At 44.3% G+C, this 26,949-nt stretch overlaps 1 protein-coding gene across 6 annotated transcripts in view; it reads right to left on the bottom strand.

The window, feature by feature from the left end:
* PRICKLE2 (prickle planar cell polarity protein 2) overlaps positions 1 to 26,949 on the bottom strand; it is a 402,478-nt gene that overhangs the window by 104,171 nt on the left and 271,358 nt on the right. The window contains exon 1 of one of the 6 annotated variants that reach the window (XM_066350408.1): positions 17,552 to 17,750. The exons of 4 other annotated variants lie outside the window; for them this stretch is intronic. The gene's annotated coding sequence lies outside the window, so the exon portion shown is untranslated. Of the gene's footprint in view, positions 1 to 17,551; positions 17,751 to 26,949 lie in introns of those variants that run through there. One more of the 6 variants, XM_066350406.1, reaches the window with a different exon arrangement.

Below are 26,949 nucleotides of genomic sequence, written 5' to 3'. Positions count from 1 at the left end.
CTTTCCCCGGCTTTAGGAGGTAAATAAGTGCTTCGGGGGGAGAGAGATTTTACTGGGTTGCAGGCTGCCCAGAAGTTAGTGAATAGAGACAGTAGTTAGACTTAACAAAAAAGGCACAACCCTGCTGTGCTTAACTGAGCCAGTAAGACCTGGCAGCAGGGCCTGCCCGCCCAGCGACATTGCTGAGATAAGCCCACCCTGCCGGGAATAAGGCAGGGTTGTCAAAGCTCAGCTATCACAAAGGACACAATCGGGTTCTTCTACAAAACTGCCTGGGTTACAGGATTATACGTCCAAAGCACAGGGCTTCAGCTTCTACCTTCCATCCTCTCCCAAACACAAGTGGAGAATCAGAATGGCAGAGGTAAGTGTAGGAGCCGGCCTGAAATGAAATGATGCTTCAAGAGGGGAGTCTCTTCCCAAAGGGTCAAGGACCCCAACCAACAGATCTGACCTCCACGGCCCTGGCTTCTGCCTCTCAGCCCAACACGCACTTTGGTACTGGAAGACGGCAGGTAAGGCTGACCACAGTGACTGTATTTCTACTATTAACATAATCTCTTACATTTATGGAGGATTTATAATAGTCATATTATTTTTACATAGTTTATCTCATTTGTTCACTTTTACTAATCCTAAAAAAATTGGCATTTTTATCCATTTCACAGATAAAAATATTTGGGCAATGGACTCGGAAGCCACCTGACTGAAGTCACACAAATTAGAACCTATGTCCTCTGATTCCAAAACCAGTGCCCTTTCCACCATCTTGTTTCAAGGACAGTGGCCAAATCTTCTTTCCTTCTATTCTTCAGTGCATCTTTCCACCCCTCCCTCCATCCATCCATATCCACTGATACAGTCAACCTACCAACCAACCATCCAAGCAAATGACAGTGGCTGAGCACCTACTGTGTGCCAGGCACAGTACTAACATCCTGGGCATATAACAGTGATTAAGACAGACATATCTCTAACCCCATGGAGCTTAGAGTCAAAGGAGACAGACAACAGTCAGGTAAACAGACACTTGCCACTGAGCAATTGTGGTAAGTGTCATGATGAAAATAACAGGGGGATGAGAGAGAGAGGGCGTGCAGGTGGACCAGGAGCGGCCTCCCTTTGCAAGTGATGTTTGGGTTGGGACTAAAGGAGTGTGAGGCAGCTCTGAGGACAACCAGGGCACAGGGACAGCGCCCAGGTGGGGAAGAGTGTGGCATGACTCATTCTGAGGAGGGTGTGTGTGTCCTTCCCTCTCCCATCTTGGTCTGAATGGATGACAGTGACCAAACTGGCTGAGCCACTGCCTGTCCCAGAGCTCAAGCACATACGGAAAATTGAGGGACAATGCCATGTTAGTGGGTAGAGAAAGGTTCTTTCATTCTCCCGAATTCCTTTCTTCGTGGAATTCCTATACCCTTCTGTCTTGACACCCAGACATCAGCACCTCCTGTTATTAGCAGCCTCGTTGGCCCCTAACTCCCCCTCCCAGCCACAGTATTTTGTCCTTCTCCCTTTCTGGCAAACAGTCTGAATGAGTGACCCAGGCATGAACCTTGCACTTGCTGCATCTAGAAGCAAGGTTTCTATCTCAGTGAGAAAAAAAAGATGGTTTCCTAATAAACACAGAGTTAAAGGGCTGAGACCATGACGGGGCCAGCTGGGAACGAGGTTGGTGTGTGCTAAGAGCCAGAGCGCAGCGCCAAGCCCAGGCCAAGCCCGTGCCCGCACCCAGGCTCCAGCGGCTCCGGCCATCTGCACCGAGAGTCTCTGCTCCTCGCTGCCAAGGCTGGTGTAGGGTCGTCGTCAGTGGCAGTTGTTTCCTCTCTTAATTCCTATGTCAATTCATACTTCAATGGAGAACTACAGTGTCCCACTTTAGATTAATTATCTTGTAATTGTTAAGCAGTGGAAACACATTCTTTTATTTTTTTAATTTTTATTGATTTTAATTCATTGTGTTTACATAGATTCTAGTGTCCCACAGAATACATCCCCCTCCCCTGTGTCCCCCTCGACATCGTCCCACAGAATACATCCCCCTCCCCTGTGTTCCCCTCGACATCGCCCCACAGAATACATCCCCCTCCCCTGTGTTCCCCTCGACATCGCCCCACAGAATACATCCCCCTCCCCTGTGTCCCCCTCGACATCGTCCCACAGAATACATCCCCCTCCCCTGTGTTCCCCTCGACATCGCCCCACAGAATACATCCCCCTCCCCTGTGTCCCCCTCGACATCGTCCCACAGAATACATCCCCCTCCCCTGTGTTCCCCTCGACATCGCCCCACAGAATACATCCCCCTCCCGTGTTCCCCTCGACATCGCCCCACAGAATACATCCCCCTCCCGTGTTCCCCTCGACATCGCCCCACAGAATACATCCCCCTCCCCTGTGTTCCCCTCGACAGCGCCCCACAGAATACATCCCCCTCCCGTGTTCCCCTCGACATCGCCCCTGCCCCCCCCCCAGGCCTTCCCTCCCTCCCTACAGGATTTGCTTTCCTGCTCTCTATAACGCTGGGAAACACATTCTTTTCTAAAAATAAGCCTCCTGGGTAACTTTTCATATTTTGGACATGTCTTACCCTACTCTGTTGACAGGTATGATGTCTCAGCTATTGAGGGACAATGTCTGAGACTGGTTTTCCCAGAATCAGAGCCTTGAAAGTTACCCTATTTCCCCATGTATAAGATGCACCTTAATTTGGGGGCCAGAATTTTGAAAAAAGATATTAAAGTTATTGAACTCAAGTTTTATTTATTATAAAATTCATACAACTTCTCAAGTGGGAAATGCAAGTTAAAAAATCTACAACCACTGTATAAGATGCACCCAGTTTTTAGAACCCAAATTTTTTGAAAAATGTGCATCTTATACATGGGGAAATATGGTATGTGAGCATAAAGAAGTTTGGGAGGTAATCCCAGAAAGTCCTGCTAGGGAATCGTGAAGAGAAGCAGGGACGGAAGGACGCCAGCACTTACTTCTGAGGTTGTGGGCAGGCTGGAGCCTTGGGCAACTGGAGCTCATTTCTGTTGAGGAGGCACAGAGGGCATGAAACAGGCCTCAAAGATGTTCCACTGGAGAGTCAAGGACGCAGGGGGACTTATCCACCAATTCCCAACAGTCACTGGGCAGGGACCGCTCCTGAGGCACTCTGGCCTACCCCAATACAAAACAGGAAAGCTTAAGCAGAAAACTGTAGTTCCTACTGTAGTAGGAACCATGGATCAGAGAACACGGGAATGGTGAGCGCCAAGGGGGAAGAAGAGAATGCCAAAAATATCTGCTGCAGGAAACTTCCCTTAATAAAGATAATTCACTGAATATCTACTATGTACCATGCATTCTGGTATTGCAAGGAATTAAAACAAACAAAAAACAGTAGCAGTCCCTGTTTCACTGGGAGACAAAGATAGAGACACAAAGAGCTAAACTATAACTCACAAAGTGAAGAGCATTTGTGGGGATGTTTAAGAGAATGTCCTTGTTTTGAGGAGACATATGCTGAAATACATACAGGTGAAGGATGATGTTTGCAATCTATTCTCAGATGGTTCAGCCATAACAATAGTGTGTGAATATATGGTAGGGAGAGGGGAGAGAGAGACAGGGGAACAAAGAGAGAGAGGGAAAGGAGAGGAAAAAAGAGAGAGGAAAAGGAGAGGGAGAAGGAAAGAGAAAGGTGGCAAATGTTAACAATGGAGAAATCTAAAAGGGTGTATAGAAGGTCATTATATTATTCTTGTAAGTTCTATTAAGCATTGTGATTTTTCAAACTAATTCTTAAAACAATCAGAAGTGAAAAGTACTTGGCCTTTGCCCGGCACTGTGCTCCAGAGAGCTCCTATTAATGAGAAGTTGGGGGAAGCAGCACCTAAAGGATGCTGAGTAGTAGGTTGCTAGGCAAACAGAGAAGGAAGGGGTATTGCCAACAGGCAAACAACGGGGTAGAGGTGGCAGAAAACATGGTGTCATCAAGATTTGGAGAGGAATCTTAGATGGTGACAAGATGGCAGCTGGAGAATGACACAATGCAATCCATGGGAAGAAACTCTGATTTTATTATAAACATGCTCATAGCCAGTGAGAAATCTGCCCAACAAACATCAGCTAGCTAATTCAGCATGGTGATAAACAGACAGAGAGAGCCTGCAAAGAAGAGTGTGGCCACTGACTGTCTCCATGGCAACACTGCTACCTGCCTCACTGTGTTTCACCAGAGGCTGCGTGTCTCTAGAAAAGTGCCAACTTCCTTAGCTGCTGGTTAGACTCACTGCCCTATGGAGAATAAACTGAGGTGGATGAATGAGGTTATTCCTTGTAGACAGCGTCCTCCACTTCATTTTGTCCACAAACTGCAATTTTATGGCATGTCGGTTTTTGCCTCTTTGGACACTTAGCACAGCAAGTTCCTATAGTTTCTCCTTTGCAGAGAGTCCTTCTGAGGAAATGACTGCAAACAATTCTCACATTCCACCTCCAAACTTCAAGGAAAGAACTGAAAGACACCACAGAATATCTGTTTAACTTTTTCTCCTTCTCTTCCATGCCATCTGCTGAAGTACTTGTTCAGTCCCTACCTGCCTTGTGGCAGAAACTGGCTGACCTCATGGAGATAAGATCTGAGACATTAACTATCCCCCCCCCCCCCCCCAGGTATCTGAAGGCAGTACCTACAGGATTGGACTGGATTAAAACCTTGGATACTGGAGCCACTGTGACTCGGGTTTGAATCCTAACTCTGCCACTGCATTGAGTTGCTATTAGAATTCAATAATACATACAGCATGCTTGGAATAGTGAAACCTGACTATATGTGCTGGGCCCCAGGCCATGTGCAGGGATATAAAGGGATATAAAGTCAAACAAACAAGTAAATAAAAATTATCAGGCCCTGGCCTGTTGGCTCAGTGGTAGAGTGTCGGCCCGGCGTGCGGAAGTCCTGGATTTGATTCCCAGTCAGGGCACACAGGAGAAGCCACTATCTGCTTCTCCGCCCCTCTCCCCCCATCTTTCTCTCTCTCTTCCTCTCCTGCAGCCATGGCTTGAGTGGTTCAAGTAAAGTTGGTGCTAGGCACTAAGGATGGTTCCATGGCCTCGCCTCAGGTGCTAAAATAGCTCGGTTACCAAGCAACGGAGCAGCAGGCCAGACGGGCAGAGCATCGCCTGGTAGGGGCTTCCTTGGTGGATCCTGGTCGGGGTGCATGTGGGAGTCTGTCTCTGCCTCCCTGCCTCTCACTTAATAAAAAAAATCATCATGGTCCTTGCTTTCCAGAAGTCCATTTAGGCCCTAGCAACATATTCTACCTAGACTGGAAACAGATCAATGGAAAACAGGTGGTGAGCAAGCCAATTTTGTGTCTTTATGAAACACCAAGATGTGTTAGATTGAGCAAGGTAATTTGTTTATTCTCCTTCCCAAAAGCTTACCAAACCTTTACCATGCTTTTAACATTTCAAGGTCATACAAGAAACCTTTTTCTTTTTTAACTAAGATACAATAAGGCAGACAGGTTGGAGATGAAATGAATGATCTCTGTGACTAATCAAGCACTTTAGAGCTCACTATGCATTTTTTAATTCACACAACTCTGAATTGCCAAATTCAGAGCAAAGGTGAGTACTGGCGCTTCGGGCTGAGGTGGGGAGGCCTGGAGAGGCACGGGCTGTGGATACACTGCTAAGTGGTTGGAATGTTGACAATGTCAACTCTGCCTTGTGTCCCCCAAGACGGGGAAGTAACGGCAGTTTGGTTCCATTTCTAGGGTATAATTTTCCCAACTCTTCTTCTGAAGAAAACATTTTCCAAGCAGACGTGGGCCTCTGTGCTAAGCACTTTGCATGTGTTAATCCTCAAAGCCCAGTTTGAGATGGAAACTGTTATTGTCCTCATTTTACAGATGGGAAAAGCAAGTCTCAGAGTTCTGGAACCGACACAGGCTCTCACAGTCAGGAGATGATACAAATCATAAGGCAAACCCAAATCTGCTGGACCCCAGAGCTCTTCAAGGAACAACTGAATGCCTTCCTGAGGCCCCATCAGACTGACTGCGCCGCCCCGTAATCCATGTAAAACAAGTTGTGCTTTTCTCCTTTTTCACAGAGGCCCCCAAATCACTGGCAAGTCATAGAAAATTCTTAAGTGGCTGCTTATTAATAACATTTTCAGTTTATATTAGGCCGCCTTTCATCCCGGGGAACCCAGCCAGCTCCATGCACAGAGCACCGCTGAAACCCAGCCATTTCTGGGTGGATGGGGGCCAGCTGGCAAGATGACCCTCAGGGCTTGGCTTGTGGGGATTCTGGCAATGGTCACACCCTTCAAAACTTGACAGGGCCCTTGACTCTGTGCGCTGAAAGGCTCTAGGAAAATCATCCCAGAAGTCCATGTTCCTCAGTGAATGAGGCCAAAGGCTCACAATGACCCCAGTGGATTTGGGAAATAACAGCATCAAGAAATTGGGTGCTTATCAAAAATTGATGCCGGAAGTAAAGGCTCACAATTCAGACCGAGTTGGACACAACAGGGAAAGGCGCTATTTTCAGGAGAGACCTGCTTCAGTCAAGTCCAAGGGAAAAAACTAAACAAGTTTCTCAGGGTTTCTCCTAGCAGGGGCAGGCAAAGGAGGCAAGAGGCTGACTTCCTGCCCTCCAGCTGGACCTACGGGAAGGTTCTGTAGTTTTGTCAGGAGTGTACTAGCTTCCTCATTCTGCATCAGTGAGAGGACAGAGAGGAGTGCATAGGAAGAAGATAACATTTCCTGGTTTCACGACTTGCTGGAAAGCAGCCCTTGATGTACTGAATTTACACGGTCTACAAAAGGAAGGTAATTATTTTAACTTTGTTATATTCAGACTTAACAAGGTGAGGGTTAAAGGATCTATGTCCCCATGTGCACTCCGCTGCCCTGAGCCTGCTGGATGTAGCAACTCAGTAAACACCACCCGCCCAGACTCAGGACTTCCTTGCACATGAGTAAGTCTCAGCCATTTATTCATCTCCTCATCTCATCATGTCCATATCTTGACTCGCCTAATCCAAATACCTCCTGCCTGGGCTAGAGCAACAGCTACTTTTACTTCCCTGTTTTCAACCCTGCTCTTCCAGAATGTACCTTCCACCAGCTGTTTGTTTTTAAAACAACTGTGATAATACTCAACAATCCTGCTTCAAATGTGCCATTGGCATGCCTCTGCAAACAGCGTGGAGTCCATGCTCCACCCTCGCTCTGCGAGAGCTGACGTCTAACCCAGCCCCTCTGTCTCCGGCTTCATCTAGTTCCACCGCCCATCTCGTCCACCACGCTTCAACCTCGCTTACCTTCCATCTGTGCGTAGACTCGCCAAGGCCAGCCCTCCGTTAGGCTCTCTGCAGTGGCTATTCCTCTGCCTGGAACAGCTTCCCTTAGCTCTTTGTGATTGTCCTACTTGTCATTATTGATGCCATTCCTCAAAGGTACCTCCAACAAAGCCCCTATAAAATATAGCCCACTTCCCCTCTCATTCACTATCTATTTTATTATACTAAAATTTTTTCTTAACATTTTCCAGTATCAAAAACTGTCTTACTTGTCGATGTGTCTATTATGTTTTTCCTGCTATAAAATGACTTCCGTAAGGCCAAGGAGCTTACTTTGTACCTAGGACAATGAGCATTTAATCGGTAGTTTAAAATGTTTTTGAATCTCAAATACCTAAACCCAGAATCTAGCTTGGAATGTCTGAACCTGCAGGCTACGGACCTTTCATGACCATGCAAACAAGATATCATCAATGTGTAAAATTTTTTAGTATTTACTTTCTGCAATAATTAAAAACATATTTAGTTACAACAATGTCAAAAATGTAGGGTGTGAGTCAACTATATGATCAGTAGTATGTCATCAAAACTACACCAAAGAAAGACTACCTTTTTTTCCTGGGTTAAATGAAAGTATGCGAAAAAGGAAGCTTATGGCAGAGATGATGTGTGAGCTCTGTAAGGATGACCGAGAATCGTGCCGTAACTGTACTGAAACGTAATTGGTACGTGTATTGTAAATGTTCAATATTTGAAAGAATGCTTTGAATACAGAAAGACTGAAAACCTCTGACCTAACCCAAAGGAAAAGTTCAAAACATTGTTAAATGAATAATAAAAAGTATCTCAAACACAGAAGAAATAAATATATCTGTGGCTTTGGTATCTGAGACCACAGACCTCAATTTGCTCATCTGTAAAGTGGAAGAAAACCAGGGAACTCTCCCTCCTGCTCCACAGAGCACAGCATTAGCTCGGGGGCAGCCATGAAAAAGGTGCATTTCCACAGAGCACAGCATTAGCTCGGGGGCAGCCATGAAAAAGGTGCATTTCCACAGAGCACAGCATTAACTCGGGGGGGCAGCCATGAAAAAGGTGCATTTCCACAGAGCACAGTATTTTCCAGACCTGTTAACCTATGGAAATTTTCCTGGATGCATTTATAACAATCTCTGGCCATTCTAGCAGTTCTTAACCTTTTGAGTGACTGTATGTCTTTAAAATCTGATGAAAGCTGGGACTCTCACCCTTAAAAAATAAACATACACACAATCACAGAAAATCTTGTATGTAATTTCAAAAATTTTGTCAGTCTTCTCTGGTCCTTCGATGCCCATGGATTTCAAGTGACAAATACCTGGTTCAGAGAATTGGTTCAGTGTCACAGATCTTCTCTAATATTCCCTATAGGGCCAGAGTCAGTGTCTTGTATCTTTCAGATGTTCTATTTCTCACTCTCTGCAATGTCCTTTTAAGAATTCAAAATAGTGGCCCTGGCCGGTTGGCTCAGTAGAGAGCATCAGCCCTGCGTGTGGAAGTCCTGAGTTCAATTCCTGGCCAGGGCACACAGGAGAAGCACCTATCTGCTTCTCCACCCCTCCCCCTCTCCTTCCTCTCTCTCTCTCTCCCTCCCACAGCCAAAGCTCCATTGAAGCAAAGTTGACCTGGGCGCTGCAGATGGCTCCATGGTCTCTGCCTCAGGCATTAGAATGGCTCTGAGTGCAGCAGAGCAATGCCCCAGATGGGCAGAGCATCGCCCCCTGGTGGGCATGCCAGGTGGATCCCAGTGGGGAGCATGCAGGAGTCTGTCTGTCTGTCTGTGCCCCCCACCCCACTCCCCGGCTTCTCACTTTGGAAAAAAAAAGGATTCAAAATAGCACATGATATCATAGTTACCATTTAGGATGCTAAATTTTAGAAATTCAGTGGTACAGGATTTAAAACAATTTTTAAGCATAGCAAGGGCAAAACATATTGTGTTTAAGTAGCCAAACTGAGTGTGAAAGGCAAGTTCAAGCTCGTCTGACCAAACCAAGCCCAGTGATTAGCATGCTTTCCACCTAGTCACCTTTTAGAAGACATTTTAGCTAGAACCCAAGCTCTTCTTGAGAGAGGGACATGCGAATTCTTTGCTTTGCATTTCTACCCTGCTTCCTAACAAGGCAGGTGTTTCAAAGTGGCCCAACCTGCACAGGAAACATGGTAGGGGAGGGGAGGGAAGGGGAGGGGAGGGGAGGGGAGGGGAGGGCAGTGAAGCGAGGGTGGGATGGACAGTGTTCCAACCTGTGGCAAGCTTCTAGTCTTGACAGGCTTTTCCAATGATTTCTGAGCATATGAACTCAACTGCAAGTGGTAGACTTGAGCAGTAATTTAAATGCATTCCTGAATCTTAATGGATAAACTGTCAGGAGAGAGCTACACAGTTGCTGAGCCAAGAGCAGCCACCCCATCTGCACTGGCCACCCAGCCAATGAAGGGCTGGATTGCCCAGACAATGCCCACAGAAAACAGTTGGTTGTAGAGCAGTGGTTCTCAACCTTTCTAATGCCGTGACCCCGCAATACAGTTCCTCATGTTGCGGTGACCACAAACCAAAAAATAATTTTTGTGGCTACTTCATAACTGTAATTTTGCTACAGTTATGATTTGGAATGTAAATACCTGATATACATTATGTATTTTCCGATGGCTTTAGGCGACCCCACCGGGGTCACGACCCACAGGTTGAGAACCGCTGTTGTAAAGGAATTATTCCTCTGGGAACATCATAGCAGGAAAGCTAGATAATCACTGGTAATGAAAAGTGACAGGATCCTTAAGAATAGTAACCATACTCATCAGAACAATAGAATGTATATCCCGAAAAAGGAAAAAATCTATTACAATCTTAACCAAAAATTCAACTAAAACCTTCAATAAGTCTGCAGGTCATCCACTTTGGGGAGGAAGGATAAAATGTGGAGTAGGTGGAAAATAGAATTTCTTTTCAGCATGCCTAAACAATTTGTAGGTGTTTAATAAACATTTACTAAACTGAAAAGAGAACCAACTACTAGGGAGTCTGTAAGGGTAGTGCACACATGTAGGTTAAACCCCTCGGCCAGCTACAGCTGGCGAGCAGAGGCTGCCTGGAGTGTTGTATCGTGAAGGATTCTGAGCTGCGTTGGGTCTTCATGGAAAGAATGTGGTGGTCATTAGTGAGGTCTGCACTGGACAAGGACCTGGCGATGCAGGCGCCAGAGTTTTGCCATACTAATACTATGGTCAGGATATTTCTAAGAATGGAGTTCAAACATGGGTATACATTCAAATAAGAATAATTTTCTCCAGTGAAGAAGATATTCCCTACCTTTTATACAGAAGTTTCTGGGGGAATAACAAGGTGGGGTAAGAGAAGAAAGCAGACATCTGTTTGTCCTGCCAGGTCCCCGCCTGCTGTACAGTCAGGTGACAGATAGCAAACCCACAGAATGCTTATGACCAATAGCTTATAACTTCCACTTACAAGGCAGGTTCACTGGGGATTTAGGCTGAGGGTAATTATTTAATTAGCTGCCATATCCTGGACCACAAGATATTCTCAGATGGGTAACCTTGCTCTTTCTACTAAGGCAGAAAAGCAATCAGATATACTGTCCAAATTTACAAAAAAAGACTAAAAATTAATGGGGATTTAATTCTAAGTAACCAGAAACTCAGTTCACCATAACTTCCCATTCTTCTAAACATTCCTTAGCTAATGTTTTCCCCTAGCTGAACTATCCAAGACAATAGAGTAAATCCTCGTGTCCTTCAAAACTTCACAATGCCTTTGATTTTAATTTATATAAACCAAAACAACATTTTCAATGAAAAACAATACAACCTCATTTGGCAAACAGTTATTTCTTATACTGTCAGGTGCCCTAAATATTTATAAGGGGATACATAAGGAAAATATATTTACGATGTTTGTGTAATACTCTCTCTCTCTCTCTCTCCAAGAGCCTTTCATCAACTGTCTCTGTAAGTTGTGAGGACTCCAGAGCTACAGGGGATGAATCCAGCTTGATCACTTTCTAGCTGCTAATTAACCACTCTTTGCTTAGTTTCTGATGAATGCAAATGATTACATAACCTGCCTCTTAAGGTTATCATGAGGAGTAAATAAAATATAGCACATAAAATAGTGAGTACTCTGGCTGTCACATAGTAAGCAGTCATTAAATGTTAGTTATTATTTGTATTACTTTTCAGAAGAAGAAACTGAGTCATAGAGCAACTAAGTGGTATCACTGAGGTTTGCTCAAATAACAAATGTTAATAGTAGGACTAGAACCTACCCTTCTGAACTGATTCCAAATTTCTTTCCTATGGAACACTTATTCCTCTTTAAAGGTGGCTGAGCAGGGGCATCATCAGAGTCACCAAGGACCTTGTCAAAAATGCAGTGTCTGCATTTCAGCAACTTCCCCAGGTATGTGCATATTAGACTGGAGAAGCCTGAGTCTCCAGCACTTTGCAGAATGCATGCATACATAACACAGCCCCAGAGGGCTTCTGACATGAATGAGCAGCACCAACACACTGAAGGACCATCCACCCCCTTCTCAGTCCTCTGAAACATCTAAAGGTCAATGTTTCTCCAGGAAGCTCCAAGTCATTCTCTGGAGGGCTACTGCTTCCCATATTCCAAAACATATTCAACACAGAGAGGTCAGGTCCTGATACGAACCCTGACTTTTTAGTAGTCCACTGTGCAAATCACACACCTTCACCAACAGGGCTGATTTCATTCTTAAAGTTCACACTTACAAAGATCAGTGGCAGATGAGAACTTACACTTCATTTGATTCAGGACCTTTATTTTAGGGAAGAAAGAACTGGGGCTCAGAGAGGGGAAACAATAATCCCAGTTAGAACCTCATGTGCCTGGAACTTGGAGTTAAAAGCCAACAAACTTGGCCCACTCTCCAGACTCCAGCTGGTTGGCCCAGGCCACAAGTTTGGTCCAGCAGAATGTCCCATGCACCCTCTTGTCCAACAAAGGGCTGCTTTTGTTGGTCTGTGGCTTTTCATGCTCATCTAGGTGTGTCTTGCTGACTTTCCAACCAACCTCACCCTTTCATTCTAAGAGCCACACTCAAAGCTGTGGGGGAGGAAGCCGTATGCTCTGTTTAATGCCTGAAATACCTCTTGGATGTTGCCAATTTTACCAAAAGATCAACCAAAAGGATTTAATACAGCAGTTGAATAATGAGGTCTCTCTCAAATGAAGGATCAATAGAAGGCAAAGGAAAAACATTCACAGAGGATATTATAGTGAAATATATAAGGAGGTCTAGAATGGTGGACATCATTCAGGCTTTGGACTATGATGGTCCCAGATTCAAATCCCAACTTTACTCTTTCTTTACTGTCTGTGTAATCTTGGCCAAATTACTTAACTTCTAGGAGTGTTGGTTCCTCTATGTCAGCTAGCACAGTGTAGGTGCTTAATATATAATACATAGTTACTGTTTTATTCTATATATTTACATAAGCACTAACCCATAAGACTATGTACAGACACACAGGAACCCCCCCCCCCCCAAAAAAAAATATATATATATATATACATACAGACACACATATATATACATTAACAGCTATGCTGAAAACATATGTGATCCAGTGACCACAGAAGTATAGCTGTTTTTCAGCGGAGTCCCAGAATGTCTATGAAAAAGCATCTCTGAGGACTCACAACTGATGAACAGATGCCAAGAAAAGAGCTGGAAGAAAGGTATCCTGCCCAACTGAAACGAAAGGCAAGAATTCCTGTCCCAGTGGCTTTTAACTCAGACAGGTTAAAATACTGGATAATACTTGCAAGTTTGATTTTAAGGAGCCAAGGAGGGGTGGGGGACCTGGGGCCAAGGCCCTCCCAGTGCCAGAGGCAAAGAGGCAGCTCAAGTCAGTCATCGGTCAGACAGGCGGAGCGCTGGACCTGACTCCATCTTTATCCCACATTCCCCAGGAGGGACCGGTGTCTGCGATTCCTCCCGCGCCCCAGGAGGGTTTATGTCCAGCAGCTCAGATGCCAGGACAGGAAAAAAGAGGACATGAGAAACCACATTAGTCCTTCTTCCTCATGCAGGTCCACTCTGCTATCCTGAGGGAGCCTGATTCTGGGAACAGGTTCTCAGCGGAGGCCAGCCAGGCCTCCCCGATGGCCCTGGGGTGCTGCTGCTCCTCTCCTGCATCCCCTCTCAGAAAAATGAAGTCTTCCACTCGGCCAATTTGATGTTATAGACTTTAAAGCCAAATGTGTTCTGGAGGTTTACCCTCTACACCCACTCAGGAAAAGCAGGCTCATATTGTACTAGAAAATGTGCTCTTTTTAATGAATTCACTTTTTAAAATGGTCCATGGCACTCTAGTGGAAAACATACTCTGTGTTTAGCCACAAATAGGGTTTTAAGATTTGAAATGGCTACTTTATGAGTTCTATAGGGCAGATGGGGAGAAGACAGGAATTTCTAGCTGAGGGAGCACAGAGGCTCCTGGCTCCTGAGTTGTGACTTAACCCAAAGGGAACCTTCAACTTGGCTCTTCCCGGTGAGTAGGAGATGGCTGATATTTTCCCAGCTGCTCACCCACTCCGACTTCCCACTTCCCTCTTCCTCCACCCAGTCTCTCTCTCTCCTTGCTTCTTTTCTCCCTCTGCCTGTCCCCAAGGAAATAACAGAATAAGCAAGCCTCTGAGATTTAGACTCCAAACAAAGAAATGCTCAAACAACAAGCCAGAGGAAAAAAATCAACCAAGTCTCCAAACTAGATGGGCCAGGTCCCCAGTGGAGGTTTGGGAGACTTATGATGCCTGAAACTCAGCATGCTCTTATTCCAACATTGTCTCCTTTGCTCTCATTTACACACACACACACCAACAAGGTACAACAAAAACAGGAATGTTTCATTAACAATCTTCACAGGTTAGGACAAGAGTATCAATGAGTTAACGAATGTTAATGCCTTGTACCTCAGCTCCTTGTCTGTGACCATTCACAACCACCACTAGCTACTGATTATAAACAGGAAGGAGAGAACAAAGAAAGGTTTTATTGGGTCTTCAGGCACCCAAATGCCACTCAGAATTCCTGTCTGAGGCTACAGAGCATTTTGACTCCTGAACACTTGAAAAACAACAGAGAAGAGTGCAGACCATGGCTTGGGGCTTCTGAAGAAAAGAGCTTCTGCAAATTCAAGGCAGGAAGGACAGAGGGGGTTTGGAGCCCTCCTCCAAATCAGCCTTTGCCATTGATGGGACCTGTCACCTGCTGTGTCATTCAGGGGAGTTATGCTTATATCTTTGGACTTCAGTTTCCTCTGTAAAATGAGCATTATGACAACTAGCCGCTGGTGGGCACAGGTGGGGATGAAATGGAAATATGAAAGTCCTCGGCCCTGGAAGGAAATAAAACTCAACACCTAGTCAGTAGGCACCAGGAACTGGGCATGGGTATTGCAGCCATTGTCTCAGTAATCCATGAGTCCTGGGGAATTTATTTCCAATTTTTACATGAATAAACCAAAGATCAGAGGGTCTAGGGAACTCTTTCAAGATCATACATACAACCAGGAGGCAAGTGGGATGGGTTATTAACAAGGTATAAATACCATTCTCCGTGCAGAACACAACTTGACTGAAAACCAGTGGCAACCAGGAGTAATCAAGTCCCAATTCTGAGTTTCCTGAGAAAGAACTCTATACCAGACTCCTCTGGCTCCTTTAGTTCACTTTTAGTTTGTCCTGCAGACCCCTGTGTCAGAGCTCCATTTCATCTAAGTTTAAACAAAAGGTGTTGGAAAGAAAGGGAGAAACAACCATCAAGTTTCATGACTGAAGTATGCTCACGACAGGAGGAGGAAGGGCACCAATCTGACCGCGGCGTACTGGTCGGGAGCACGAATCCAGAAGAGGGCTGGGTCGTGGGCAGGAGAGCAGGGAAGCTGGCTACTCCTTCCCCAAACAGGGGACCACAAACAGAAGTCACCCGGCAGGAGAGCAGGGACGCTGGCTACTCCTTCCCCAAACAGGGGACCACAAACAGAAGTTACCCACTTGGTGGCATCAATTCTGAGGAGCCAATCAGGCAGGTGAAGCGTATATCCAAGTCCTGCTTGGATGGAGAAGAAAATGCAAGGTGCACTGTAAAGAAAGAACAGAACTGCCTCTGACAAGCTAAGTTGGAAGAAAAGAAAAACGCAAACAGAAATCCAGAAATGCCTCAACTCCGATTTGGATCCCGCAGTTTTCGACGCATGACTTGTCAGCTGCCCCAACGGGAAGGCTTCCTTTAAGGGTGCCTGAGCTGAATGATTTTCATTTTACCATCCGGTCACTTTTAGTTTTGCAAAATACAGCAAATCTGAATAATACCTTTATTCTGTCAACTCAATCAACAGGGTGGAAAGTTCCTTTGAGTGGGAATGGATTTGGACATGACAGTGACTGGAGATGGTACTTTCCCGCTAGCAAGACCTTTCTTTAGAAAAGTGAAAGTCAGCATAGCACCTTTTTAGTAGACTATTTTGTTTTTAGCAACAATGTATATACTCAATGATAAAAAAGTAATAATGACAACAGCAATAATAGCAAACACTTATTGAGCATTTACTGTCTGGCTAGCATGGTGCTAGGTGCTCTTCACTCTTCAACTCATTAAATCCTTATACCTTTTACCCTGTCGATAGGTTCTGTTGCTCTCCCCATTACAGACAGGAATTACTGCTCTCAGGGAAAGATCTCCGTGTCCTTAGCTCTTTCTGAATCCACAGTCTGAGCCCTTGATAAACATCATTCTACTGTGTCTAACCTCCAACTTATTTTCTCTTTCCTTAGGCTTCCATGAATGCATCCTCCTTCCTATATTTCTGTTTTCCCATCTGTATTGCATGGCTGTTACAACACTGCTGTTTAAAACTATGCTATTTTACTATTTCTGGCTGCCCAACAACTGTTTACAGATAATGCCCAATTGAACCAATGTGTTTTAATTTTCACATTAAAAAAGAATTACCAAGGGGAAAGAGCATTTGATAGAAAGGCAAAACCTTCTCAAGTACTCAAGAAGGCATTGAAATTCAAATTTCCAAAATAGGGTAATTCTGTCAAAGTTGTGACTCCATCTTGACCCCTCTGTGAAAGTCGTCAGCAGCCAGTAAGCCTTATGAGAAGCAGCCAATTCAGCTTCCAGCAAGGAGGCCAGGCTGCTTCATTTAGTTAAGTCTCACTGGGGTGGGTCAAAACACTATCCAGGAAAAGATGTTCAAGCAAAGCAAACTGCAGTCTTCTTGCAAGCTGCAGCTTTGGTACATGGCAGTCTGTGTCTATCTATTCATGGCACATTGGAGCCCTCCCCTGACTGTGCTCATGGATGCACTGACTAGAAGCAGAATGCTCTCACTGGGGAAATGATCTTTGTGCCTAAGTTATACAAGAGCCACACTTGGCCCAGTGGATGGCATCGCAGCAGTTGGTACAGATCACTTAGCCTGCTGTGCTTTGGCCCAGCCTAGATTATTTATGCTTCACAAAAGTCCCAGGGGACCCCAGCATATTCTAAGACCACACAATAATGGGATTAAATATATATATTTCATTGCAAGACCTCCATGGCAGATTAGTAATGCTATGATTGGTTTTCGGGAAACCGAGAGAGAGGAGACCTTACTACAACACTCCTGCAAGAAACCCAATGTGGAGAACACACTGAGTCATGTGTTTCTGCCAGGCTGAACAGTCATATTCTGGAGCTCTGTCACCATTTCTAATTTGAAAGCACTGGCTAAAATTAAAACTAAATTCGAGTGCCACTGCTTTACCTGAAAGTCTCAGCGAAGTCATCATTCCTCAGATCCTCTCATGGTTGCTGACATCCTGAGCTGAAATGACTACTGTGCACAAACACTGGCAACTGTTTGGTTTTTAAACCCTCTCCCCTTTTATTATTTTTAAAAGAGAGCAGCACTTCTTTTACAGAGATGTTACTTCTAAAGCAGTAGGACATAGCCCTGTAGCTGTGATGTGTCACTTTACAATTGAGCTTTCTAATAAGCATAGGAAAGGCAAAATGTGCCACAGGGCCACTAAAAATGCCATCTCTGTAAGATAATGGAGGCATAACAGCCTCCCCAATGCAAATCCTCAAGATCTAGCCTTTTCATCCTTCTTATAAAATATACTTTTGTTTAATTTTTGATTGAGAGCAAATTCCTTACCTACCTCCAAGGAAGATTAAATGCCCAGGCTTGGTAGCTTCTGCCAGACCCCGTGAGCTTATCAATTGCCCCAGTTCACTTTCTCCCTGAGTCCGGCTCCTAGGAACACAAGCAGGACCGCAGGCAGCCAAAGCATCTTCTTCTGGAAACCCTTCTCCAAAATCTGGACCCTTCCTGAAGCCAGCAGCAGGCTGAAGCCCGAGCTGCTCAGCATCCACTCATGGAAAACAGCCCACTGGATCCCGATCCTGCCCAAGAGCCACCAGGCAAGGGGAAAAGTGTGACTTCTACCGTTCCTGTGGATCCGACTGCCTTCCTGAGAACCTCGCTGTCGTCAGTCTGCAGTAAGTCTCCGACCCCAGCCTCAGCGTCACCAGCTGATCCTCAGCCAGCACCAGGAAAACAGTCAGCTGGTCGCGGAGCTCAAGACACTGAACCAGGAAATGTGCAGCTTGACAAAATAATAGTAATAATAATAATAATAATAACTGTCGGCAGCGGAGCTGCCCGTGGTGCAGAAGTCACTGTTGCAGTGCTCGCATCCTCCGCATGCTAATGAAGCCGTGACGTCAGCAAGTCAGTCCAGGCATCTGGACGTCCTGTCCCTGCTGCCCAGCGCTGAGATTTATTTACATGTAAATTAGCCTTGCCTCCCAAATCAATAATCCCCAAGCCAGGAAGACAGGAAGAAAGCCCTTGCAGGATGCAAAGGCCCTAACTAGGCAACCTCCAACGGAGTACAAAAATATCTCATACAAGAAGGGAGGCTTTAAAGACATACGTCTATTTTTCCTTTTTAAAGTGGTGCTCTGATGTGCAGGGTATCAGATCTGGGCCGAGTTTCCAACCTGAGCGCCTGTTTCAGATTATGTGCTGCACCAATTGAGGAGTGAAATCAGCTCTGTTTTTGGTGTTTTCCCCACTCCCCAGAAGCTGTGTAGAGCCTTTGAATGTCTCTACTTTCTTTTCTCTTCAACTTTTGTTCTAAAGTGTTTGTTGGCTTGAGACAATGTCATCTTTGAACTTTTGTGCATCCCTGAAATAAAAGACATTTGGCTACTTTTTTCTCAATGTGCTTGGGTGGTGAATTAGTCACCCCCTCTTTGCACCCCTGACCCCGGCTCCGAGTAAGCATGGGCCATGACAAAGCATAAATCTGCCTGGAGCATCTGAGGACACTTAGGCCCTCAGAGAGCACTGCCCCCATCTCTCTATTTTACAGATTAGGAAACTGGAGCTTTGAGTGAAGAAAGGTCTTTTCCAAGGTCACACCAGGATTTTAGCACATTTCCTGCACCTCAAAATGAAACTTTGACAAACACCTTTAGGTCTTCATTCAATCTCCATTTCTCTGCACCAACAAAGAGGCCTATCCCAGTAATCACAAAGAAAGAACTCTATAGAGATGGGTAGCCCTGGGTTCAAATCCTGGTTTAGTTTTCTGTGAGTGATATGACCCTGAACAACTAACTTAACTTTGGGGGTCTTGAGTTTCTTCATCTCTACCATCCCTTCATTCAGTAAATATTTTCTGGGCACCTACTCTGTGCTGTCCACACTGCTTACTCTCCCCCAGCTCATGGTGTTTTTTTTTTTGATTTTTTTTTTTTAATAATTTTATTTTTTTAATGGGGTGACATCAATAAATCAGGATACATATATTCAAAGATAACAAGTGCAGGTTATCTTGTCGTTCAATTATGTTGCATACCCATCACCCAAAGTCAGATTGTCCTCTGTCACCTTCTATCTTGTTTTCTTTGTGCCCCTCCCCTTCCCCCTTTCCCTCTCCCTTTCCCCCCTCCCCCCCGTAACCACCACACTCTTATCAATGTCTCTTAGTTTCACTTTTATGTCCCACCTACGTATGGAATAATGCAGTTCCTGTTTTTTTCTGATTTACTTATTTCGTTTCGTATCATGTTATCAAGATCCCACCATTTTGCTGTAAATGTTCCGATGTCATCATTTCTTATGGCTGAGTAGTATTCCATAGTGTATATGTGCCACATCTTCTTTATCCAGTCATCTGTTGACGGGCTTTTTGGTTATTTCCATGTCCTGGCCACTGTGAACAATGCTGCAATAAACATGGGGCTGCATGTGTCTTTATGTATCAATGTTTCTGAGTTTTTGGGGTATATACCCAGTAGAGGGATTGCTGGATCATAAGGTAGTTCTATTTTCAGTTTTTTGAGGAACCACCATACTTTCTTCCATAATGGTGTACTACTTTACATTCCCACCAACAGTGTATGAGGATTCCTTTTTCTCCACAGCCTCTCCAACATTTGCTATTACCTGTCTTGCTAATAATAGCTAATCGAACAGGTGTGAGGTGATATCTCATTGCAGTTGATTTGCATTTCTCTAATAGCTAAAGAAGATGAGCATCTTTTCATATATCTGTTGGCCATTTGTATTTCTTCCTGGGAGAAGTGTCTGTTCATATCCTCTTCCCATTTTTTTATTGGATTGTTTGTTTGTTTGTTGTTGAGTTTTATGAGTTCTTTGTATATTTTGGATATTAGGCCCTTATCTGAGCTGTTGTTTGAAAATATCATTTCCCATTTAGTTGGCTTTCTGTTTATTTTGTTATCAGTTTCTCTTGCTGAGCAAAAACTTCTTAGTCTGATGTAGTCCCATTCATTAATTTTTGCCTTCACCCAGCTCATGTTTTTATGGTGAGGACTGACACAATTGTCACACACTCAATAAAGAAGATATTTTTGATATTTTGGATGAAAGCAGAAAAATTCACCATGGTTTTCCTTCCACTAGGATGGCCACTGGTTCTATCCTCCAAGTTTTTCCATTGTCATCATTTATAGTTTAAAATTAATTATTCGTTCAGTGCTGCCAATGCAGTACCCTGTGCCCAGTGAGAAGTGCACACAAGCCAATACTCTGCACCCTGTGCCTGTGCTAAGAAGCAGGGCAGGTTCCTTAGGTGGAGGGGGTGCTGGGAGGCGGGAGAGAGGTGTGCTCCGTTAGGCACATAGGTGGCCCTGAGGACAAAGCAGCCAGCCCAGCCTGGCTCCTTGCATAGACTCCCCGCTTCTCCCTCACCGGAAGAAGCCACTCTGATGAGCTCTGCCTTTCCAGCTGGAGTTCCTGAAGCTTCAAATGAATTTTCTGTTGGATGTGGGAAAGTTAAATTATGTCTTTTGTTATAGGTAATTGTATTAATAATGCTTAATAACTTCTTTCAGAATGTTTCTCTGTGGTTCCCAGAAGACCTTTCATGGTGAAAATCATGCGACCAGAATAACTATTCACTAATAGAAACAGAATACAACTAAATGAAGTAATACTCTGCTTCAAGTCCCCATCATACAGAACTCAGAGCATGTGCCAGACCTCAACATCCTTCAAGAAGTAGAGTGCGCCCTGGCCAGTTGGCTCAGTGGTAGAGCATCAGCCTGGCATGCAGGAGTCCTGGGTTTGATTCCCGGCCAGGGCACACAGGAGAAGTGCCCATCTGCTTCTCCCCCCTCCCCCCCTCCTTCCTCTCTGTCTCTCTCTTCCCCTCCCGCAGCCGAGGCTCTACTGGAGCAAAGTTTGCCTGGGCACTGAGGATGGCTCTATGGCCTCTGCCTCAGGGGCTAGAATGGCTCAGGTCGCAGCAGAGCAACAGCTCAGATGGGCAGAGCATCACCCCCAAGTGGGTAGATCCCAGTCGGGCACATGTGGGAATCTGCCTCCCCACTTCTAACTTTGGAAAAATGACACACACAAAAAAAAAAAAAGAAGAAGAAGAAGAAGAAGAATAAGAAGAAGAAGAAGAAGAAGAAGAAGAAGAAGAAGAAGAAGTGGAATGCCAAATATAACAGTTTGAAGCCACCAATGGCCAAGGGGAAGCATTGTAGCCATGGACAAGTCACTCCAACTTCTATGTTTCAATTTCATCTGGGCCCACTCCCCTCTGACCTCATTATCAGCATGATCATAAAAGAATTAGGAGAAGCAATTCACAAGTGATTGACAGTGAAGCAATAAAGAGAAAAGCTGGAACACAAAGTGAAAGAGATGAAATCTTCAATCTGGAATAGGTATGACTCACGACTATCAACTCATAAGACATGACAATATGACATGGGGTCTGCAATATATTGCCTGGGGACAGACCCTGGCTTGGACGCACTAACTCCATGATTGGGGCCTAAGGTTCTCTTCCATAAGAAGAGGGACAATAATAGTATGTTACCCTTGCAGGGCTGTTTTGAGGATCAAATGAGAATGAATGTGAAGCACTTAGCACGAGCTGAGCACACAGCAGTCAGTGAAGGTTAGCTACTGGCAGTGGAAACAAGAGGACCATATTTCTGGGCAGCGTGGGTGCTTCCACTCACTCACTACATGAACTCCTAAGATTTCTCAGTTACTGTGTTAGGCCTGATGGACATCACAGTGACCAACCCAGAGATGGGCCCTGCCTGTAAGAGCTTCAAAATGAGAGGGAAAGACAATGAAGAGTGTTACTTGTGTTCTGATAGGGCTCCTGCAGAGTTCTCAAAGGTCTAATTACAGTCAGGAGGGGATGATGCAAAGCACATTGCTGAAGTCCTTGTGATTGGAGCTCAGTGCTTCCTGTAACTTGAGCTCAGCGGGGAAACCGAGATCTCTGCATTGCCTTGGCATAGATTACTGACAAAACACAATCCATAGATCAATAACTCTTTGCAATAATTATTTTCATCCTGGAGACCATTTTATTCAGGATTTTTTGGAAAATTTGTTGTTAGGTATTAGCAAAGTGAGGCAACAACTTACGTTAGAAATTTCGGAGATCTGGTAAATAGGGACAAAACTCACACTAGTTTTACAAAAACAGATGAGATTCCACATTCATAACAGCAAATTTCTTGGGGGGGGGGGGAGATGAGGGAGAACAGACAATACATGTGAGACACTCAGTTAATGGGAACCTGTGGGATGAAGGACAGTCTTGCTGGGAGACAAAGATGCAACTACTAACCTTCAGAACTTCCTGTTTAGATAGGACAACAAGGTAATTACAAAATGAGCATCACTGCATATACTATTTAGGAACACGGGCAAAGAGGACAAAACTGACTATGGTTGAGGTGATCAGAGATCAGGAAAAGTGTGATTTGAGTTGGGTTGAAGGCTAAAAAAATTTTTATAATGAAAAAACATCCAGAAAAGATCCAAAAGCCATAAATAAAAAGCCTGCTAAAGGCCCTAGCCAGTTGGCTCAGCAATAGAGCATCAGCCCGGTGTGTGGAAGTCCTGGGTTATATTCCTGGTCAGGGCACACAGGAGAAGTGACCATCTGCTTTTCCACACACCCCCCCTTCTCTTTCTCTTCGCCTCCTGTAGCCATGGGTCAAGCAGGTTAAGCAAGTTGGCCCTGGGTGCTGAGGATGTCTCCATGGGATTGCCTCAGGCATTAAAATAGCTTTGTTGTCAAACAATGGAGCAGAGGCCCCAGATTGGAAGAGCACTGCCCACTGGGGGCTTGCCAGGTGGATCTTGGTCAGGGTGATTGCAGGAGTCTGTCTCTGCCTCCATGCCTCTCACTGAATGGAAAAAAAAAAAAAAAGCTGCTAAAATAGCCAAGGTCAAGCTTTAGCTGCTGGAGAGCAGAAAGAGCATGAATATAAGACAAAAGTGTTCACACAAATGCAGAATGAAAATATGCTGTTGGGCCAATGAGACATGGGCAAGTCATGACCAAGAGTCCACTCCATATATATAGGAAAATCAAATCGTATCACCAGTCTAATCGGCATTAGTTAAAATCTTATTAGAGGATTAAGGGGAAAGAACAGTGAGTCACTACTGGTTACTTTACAGAAGATAAGGCTTAGTGACAACAAGGACTACAGCCTTCTAGAGGAAGGGCTTCAATGAGGACAGTCACACGAACAATTTTTAATCTCCATTTTCATAGGTGTATAATATAAATGAATAGATTTTAAATGAACTAAAGGGGGATTTACAGAACCAAGAAGACTTTTGAATACTGACATGATAGGCTGGACTGGGCCACTCAGATCAATGATAACACCTCGGTCTTAAGAACACTTTAAAAAAAAGAGAACATCAGCCCTTGTGGTTCAGATCAGTACCTTCTGACCCTGCCATTGTGAAATAGTAATTACTAGAAGGGATATTAACAAAGTTTCAAATCCCACATCTAATAAAGGTTGTAAGTTCGTTTATTTTATTTAAAAACATATGTGTTACATAGGTGGGACATAAAAACGAGACTAAGAGACATTGGTAAGAGTGTGGGGTTACAGGGGGGGAGGGGCACAAAGAAAACTAGATAGGTGACGGAGGACAATTTGACTTTGGGTGATGGGTATGCAACATAATTGATTGACAAGATAACCTGGACATGTTTTCTTTGAACATATGTACCCTGATTTATTGATGTCACCCTAGTAAAATTAATTTTTAAAAAAGGGGAAAAATGTGTTATTTTGTGTGTACTATGATGATATTATTTTAAAGAACAATATTCTCTCCATTGTTATGAAAGAGAATACAGTTCTTTAAAATTTTATATATAAATATATATGATATATATACACATAGAGATGGGGGGATTTATATAGTTTTTAGTAACCTACTCAGGTATGGTTCTCTGACATTTAGATTTCAAAATCCAGTAATATTTTAAATGAGGAAAGGAACCTGACAAAGAATTGTTATGTTAGTTGGGCTAGGCTTGGCTATTAATGCTGTAACAAACAATCACAGATCTCAGCAGTCTAAAACAAGAAAAATTGATTTCTTACTCATGTCAAGTTGGCTGGAGGTCCAGAGGCTCCCCTGGTGCCTCTATTCCAGGTAGTGATTCAGGGATCGAGCCTGATTCTTTTTTGTGTGTTTGTGATCTTAACACATAATTTCCAGGTTACAGCAACAGAAGAAGAGAGAACTAAAGTTTTAGGTGTCTCAGCTTGAAGGTGAATGACATCACTTCTATTTGTCAGACTAGTCCCATGACCTCATCTACCTGCAAGAGGGCTGAGAAGTATATGCCCAGGAAGAAGAAAAAAACAATGGGGAACCTTGGTATGTCAACCATAGCCGTCAATTTTTATTTTTGCTGTGTAAATTCATTTTTTAAAATGAAGCACAATCTACCAAACCTATATTATCTTAACCCAAAGGGATGTTTAACACCAAAGAAGTAATGATTGTCCTAAATAAATACTGGAGCCCTGGCCAGTTGGCTCAGCGGTAGAGCGTCGGCCTAGCGTGCAGAGGACCCGGGTTCGATTCCCGGCCAGGGCACACAGGAGAAGCGCCCATTTGCTTCTCCACCCCTCCGCTGCACTTTCCTCTCTGTCTCTCTCTTCCCCTCCCGCAGCCAAGGCTCCATTGGAGCAAAGATGGCCCGGGCGCTGGGGATGGCTCTGTGGCCTCTGCCCCAGGCGCTAGAGTGGCTCTGGTCGCAATATGGCGACGCCCAGGATGGGCAGAGCATCGCCCCCTGGTGGGCGTGCCGGGTGTATCCCGGTCGGGCGCATGCGGGAGTCTGTCTGACTGTCTCTCCCCGTTTCCAGCTTCAGAAAAATGAAAAAAAAAAAAATAATAATAAAAATAAATAAATAAATAAATACTGGAGATCAAAGTTGCATCGGATTTGCCCTAAAAGGGCAAACAAAGAAAACATTCTAGATTTTTATCAACATTTGTATTAAACAACATAAACCACGTAGAAAAATAGAACTCATGAAGCTTCTATAGTGCAGGGAAAGATAAATAAGGCTCTCAAAAAGGCAGAACTGTCTTCTTAAAAAAGAAATCAAAAGAGATTCAGTAGTTTTAACCACTTTTCCAATTCAGTTTTATAATAATCTGTCTGCCTTCCCCAAAGCAAGCAGGACATTGTCACTGAAAGAGCCCAAACAAAAAGACCTAATTTCAAATCAGATCTATTACCGCCTAGTTTCATGACCTTCGTAATACCAGCTATTCATCTTTCATAAAACTCAGTCACTCCATCTACAAAATGAAGATTTGGGTAAGGTTAAATGAGTTAAATTATGTAAAGGACAGTACCTAGCATATAGTAGGTGTTGCTATTACTTCACACTTGGTTTTCAAAGAATGCAACCAGAACTGATAAGCTTGTTCATGATAAACAGAAGGAAGACCCCCGCCACTGGACATCTTTTTTCTTATCCATTTGTGTAAGATTCCAGATCTTTTACAAATCTTATGCTTTTCACACCATGGACACATTTCTATATTTTGTGAAAAATAATCTGGTATACTTTAAACCCAGGCAAGAGGCCTTTTTTTTCTACCATCTGAGGAATCAACCACATTTCATGCATTTTAATTATTCTTGATCCCAATACATAATCATAATCTAATGCACAAAATTTTAACTTTATCCTCTTTTAATTACATTAATTAAAAGGAGAAATATGAACAAGCTATCTTGCGCAGCTCAACATGAAAGACTGCTCAAGATTTTGCTCACTTCCCAAAAAAGATTAAAAATTGCATCAGTACATGCTTACCATGAAAATATGGTTAAAATTGACATGCTGTGTTAACAAACATTACTTTTGTTTGAGATTACAAAAGCTGCATTTTCTATAGTAGCTTGTGGGAATTACTAATTCTCATTTAACAGTTGAATCAAAAACTTAATTTTCTTAATGTAAAGGACCAGGGGACAAGCAGGACTCACACAGGGATGCGCTGGTCGCCCAGCATTTCCTGAGTGCATGCACTCCTTTACGCTCCTCTCTTGGGAGACAGTGCTGACAAATGAAGGATACTCTGGAAAAAGACTAAAAATTCCCTTCCTCATAAAGCAGCAAACTGGCAGCAAATACCTGTCTTGAGGAAATTATCCTGGAAGAAAAATGTCACAGATGTACACAGTGGTTACTGTTTTTCACAAGGAATGGAGAGAGCCTCTCTTCCAGGTGTTTTGTATACTTTTTTTCATGTAGTCCTCACCAAAATCCCAAACTGTAGCTTTCATTACCCCTTATTGTACAGATGAGGACAATGAGGTTCACAGAGAATACAAGAATGACACAAGGCCCTGACCGGTTGGCTCAGTGGTAGAGTGTCGGGCTGGCATGCGGGAGTCCCAGGTTCGATTCCCGGCCAGGGCACACAGGAGAAGTGCCCATCTGCTTCTCCACCCCTCCCCCTCTCCTTCCTCTCTGTCTCTCTCTTCCCCTCCCGCAGCCAAGGCTCCATTGGAGCAAAGATGGCCCGGGCGCTGAGGATGGGTCCATGGCCTCTGCCTCAGGCGCTAGAGTGGCTCTGGTCGCAACAGAGCGACGCCCCAGATGGGCAGAGCATCGCCACCTGGTGGGTGTGCCGGGTGGATCCCAGTCAGGCGCATGCAGGAGTCTGTCTTACTGCCTCCCAGTTTCCAGCTTCAGAAA

The sequence above is a fragment of the Saccopteryx leptura genome, chromosome 10 (genome assembly GCF_036850995.1).
Source record: "Saccopteryx leptura isolate mSacLep1 chromosome 10, mSacLep1_pri_phased_curated, whole genome shotgun sequence".
In the NCBI taxonomy this organism is placed as follows: domain Eukaryota; kingdom Metazoa; phylum Chordata; class Mammalia; order Chiroptera; family Emballonuridae; genus Saccopteryx; species Saccopteryx leptura.
The sequence above is the reverse complement of the archived record's forward strand: the minus strand, read 5'-3'. Positions and strand labels throughout refer to the sequence as shown.